Here is a 4,403-nt window from a genome sequence, read left to right as displayed (position 1 = left end):
GTTTCAGAACCGAAAGGGAGACTAAGAGAGCTACAGAAGATCACAGCTGGGCTAGGATCCAACTCATCACTAAATTTCTAAACAGACTAATTGTCTTTACACACACACAGACACACACACACACAGACACACACACACACACACCAAACAAACAAATAAGAACCTCAGAAACTCTGTCAGCCCCTTACTTAACAAAAAAACAGGTTCACCAACAAGTGCTGAGCCCTCACTGTTGCCTGCCTGTACAATTTATCTGCTTTCCAAGGAGCATTACGGAGAACATAACTTTATGGAGAAACTTTGCACCAACACAGGCCTGTCAAAAATCAGGAATTACTAACATCTTATTTACTTAAAGTCTGTCACCACAGCATGTTTACAATAAAACTAAAAATTCTCAATAACAGAAAAAAGCAATGAGGATAATTTTCTTTGAAAACAACCATGACAATGGTAAGCATTGCTTTCCTGGATATACCACCATTATTTTGGCCCTTCCTCATACATTACCACGAGAACCTTCAGGAGATTCTTCCTGCCAAAATAAACATTGTGTGAAAACCTTATAAGTATAGCTGGAAAGAATAGACCCATGACCTCTGTGTGACTCCTTGGTACTTTGCAAGGCAAAGGCTTAATTTGACATGTGGAATTGGTGGTCTAACCAACCTTGGCTAGCAGTGGGTCCACATGTAAGGGAGATGCAGTGGCTCCCGACCTGGGTCACCAGCTCAGTCTCATGCATGGTGAGTCATGGTGGCAGAAGGGGGCCTCCTTCCTGGCTGTCTTGACTCACTCAGTGGAGCAGGAGTGAATTCTCATTGAAGTTGTGGTTCTGAGCTACATGAGAGACCACATTGAGCTAAATGGTTTCACCAAAATGCAACTGGATCCCTCATGCTTGCAGGCAACAGAATGGAAATGACCAAATTCACTGATTATTTGGGTTGGCAAAGTTCTACCAAGTCCTAACATTAGCTTTGGGCTCATAAATCATATTTTCTTTGTCTTTTCAACTTCTTAGAGATAATTTGCTGCATGTGAATCAGACTTTTCAATGAGCTTTATAGGTTTTCCATCCCATTCACTATAACAAATAAATTAGCATTCAAAATCCACTCAGAATAGACCCAAATGCCTCAATTTGTTTTAGAATCCATGGTCTGATAGCACAGATTCTCCACTTCCCATTGTCCTTTTGTGGTCATGTTCTTTCCAGAAGTGTCTCTTTCTTTCTTTCCTTCTTTCTTTCCTTCCTTCTTTCTTTCTTTCTTTCTTTCTTTCTTTCTTTCTTCCTTCCTTTCTTTCTTTCCTTCTTTCTCTCTTTCTTTCTTCCTTTCTTTCTTTCTTTCTTTCTACCTTCCTTTTTTTTAAACGTTGAAACTAGCAATCCTCATGTTTAAACATTACCTATATAACTAGAATATTTTTGTGGAAACTAAATTGTAATATGCCTTTGTAGTTTGTCTATTACTACATAATTAAAGGGTTGTTCTTCTAGACAAACTCCTAAAATTATTTTAATTGCAAATTAATAGAAAAAAAGACATGGAAAATGCTGGAACAAAACCTGTTTTTCTTCCTTCCTTTATCAGGTCATCCACTACAAGCACTCTCAGAATTGGACTGATTTCTCTAACATATGTGGCTCCATGCTCCATTCAATCAAGGCTGCCCTCAAGGATTTCCCAGATCTTTTCATAATGTTTGTCTTTGTCCATTTCCTACTTGTTTTCTTATGCTTCAAATCAAAGGCTACTGATGTTACTCTTGGTCTCTGTACTGGCTAGTTTTGTGTGTCAACTTGACACAGGCTGGAGTGTGCTCTGATATTTTTCCCTCTTGAAGGAAGAATGTATTTTAGTGGAGCCCACAGTTAAGAGACTTTGAATTTTAAAAGATATTGGACATTTTAAATTGATTGAACTTTTAATATATAAAGACTGTGGGACTTTAGATTTTGGGGATGAATAAGAAAATAAGGGTTGAGGATTAATAGTGATGTGTTTGTGTGTCAAGTTGACAAGGGGTCAATTGTACTGGCTGGTATTGTGTGTCAACTTGACACAGGCTGGAGTTATCATAGAGAAGGGAGCTTCAGTTGGGGAAGTGCCTCCACGAGATCCAGGTGTGGGGCATTTTCTCAATTAGTGATCAAGTGGGGTAGGGCCCCTTGTGGGTGGTACCATCCTTGAGCTGGAAGTCTTGGGTTCTATAAGACTAAGACAATGATGATATTCCTTATATACAGACCCTACATTATTATGTAATGAAGTCTCCAAGAAAGGAGTGCTAGATTTTGTTTTGTTCCATGACAGCAAAAGTCAAGAGAAAACAGAGAGTGAAAATAAAAACTGGCTTTTAATCTTCTAAAACTCCTCTCAGTTAGTATTGAAGGAACAGAACTATTGAGAAAGTGTCAAGCATGGGTTCCTCCTTGTCCTGACATGGCAGTCATCTTGGCAAAGGAACATCTTAATATGGTACAGGACAATATGCTTAACCATGTAGCAATCTCTTCTGAGGAAAAACTTTCTATCTCATAAGGAGGCCTTTTGAGATATAGACTATTCTACAGGCAAATGAAACACTCTATTCTACAGAGAAGCCCCTCAAACTTAGAAAGTAAATAATTCAAAGGCCTCAGGAAGTTCTTTAAACTGATAAGACTCACTAGTTCCCTCCATCCTTAAATGCATATAAATAGTAAGGACAGCTGAGAGACAATCTCAGACCAGCACAGCTGCCCAGAAGACTCTCAGGCAAGCTGAGCCAATTAAGACACAGAGCCCAGCCGAGCTGCTTGGAAGATTCCGAGACCATCTAAGCTGCGTTGGAGAGGTGCAGACCTACTAAGCTACCTGGCAGAGATACTCTCCAACTTGTTAAGTTTTCTGCAAGATATGCAGTACACTACCAATTTCGAGCTTTCCTGAGCATGGGAGACAGCCCATGCTGGGATGGGTTTTTGGTGGTAGAGGTGTCATGGAATCATTTCTACCCCTGTAAGGAACCCCTTGCCATATTTCTATTGGTAACCCCAATAAAAGTCATTGGTTCATTGTCTTAGTTACAGAAATCATACAAAGGAAAACAATTAATTGGGCCTTACTTACAGGATCAGAGGTTTAGCCCATTATCATTATGACAGGAAGCATCGATAGCAGCATGCAGTCAGACAAGGTGCTGGAAAAGGAGCCTAGACTTCTACAGCTGGATCAGCAGGCTGCAGGAAGAGAGAGTGTCATTGGGCTTGGCTTGACCAATTGAAACCTCAAAGCCTACTCTCAGTGTCATACTTCTTTCAACAAGGCCACACCTACTCCAAAAAGGCCATACCACCTAATAGCACCATGCCCTTTGAGCCTATAGGTGGGCATTTTCATTCAAACACCACATTCACCAAGCTGGATTCCTCCAATGCCCTTGCTTTGGTATGTTGTAGTTCCTATCTGCAGTGAGTAGACATTTGCTTATGTCTCCATAGGAACATAATAGTATATAATCAGATGTTTGATTTGAGATGGCCAACCTGGCAGAGAGCACAGACACTGGGTACTATTAAAGAGAAATTAAAACATCAGTTCCAGCTTTACTGTTGTTTAATCTTCAACAGCTTTTCAAGTTGTTGATTGTATGTATTGTGAACCTATAGTTTTATTTTCCTAAGCAACTAGCACCTATAGCTACAGTTGGCCAGCCAGCCTTAAACTAGTTTCAGCAAGTGATATGTAAGGAGTATCTTCAGGATAGCAATGAGGAAGGGTAACTGACTTGGGACAGTCTCTTACAGTGTTTGAACTTTATCTATGTTGACTTTATTGAGATAGAAAGGATTCTGGATGATAGTGTAAAAACATGGGCAAATGTGGGCTACTTGCTTGACAATCCAAACATGGCTGCACGGCCCTAACCCTGTGACAGAATATGATTTGGACATAAAACAGAGACACTTAGATATTGGAGATACAGCCTGGCATATTGGCTCACCCTTGTAACCTCAGCAACCTGGAAGATGAGACAGAAGACTCCCCAAAGTTCAGAGGTATCCTGAGTTACATAGTGAGTTCCAAGCTAGTCTAGCCTTGTCTTGAAAAACCAACCAACAAATTAACAATTTTTTTGATGCAGCAGACCAGATTTGTGAGGTCAATCACTGATAGTTGAAGTCTACAAATTATTCTCAAGAGCATCAGCTGTTTGGAGGAATGGTGCTGACTTGGATATGATGTGAAATACCAGATAAGAGTTATAGAAGCACACACTTTTCCAGCTGACACATCTACATAAAGGTTTGAGTTCATTTTACCCTGTAGAGATTTAAAACTGCCCCCAAGACTGAAGGAAGGGCAAGCCAGCCTAAATATAGCTATCTTCTGAGAGGCTCTGACAGTACCTGACTA

The sequence above is a fragment of the Mastomys coucha genome, unplaced genomic scaffold (assembly GCF_008632895.1).
Source record: "Mastomys coucha isolate ucsf_1 unplaced genomic scaffold, UCSF_Mcou_1 pScaffold7, whole genome shotgun sequence".
Lineage (NCBI taxonomy): Eukaryota > Metazoa > Chordata > Mammalia > Rodentia > Muridae > Mastomys > Mastomys coucha.
Note: the sequence above shows the minus strand (reverse complement) of the source record.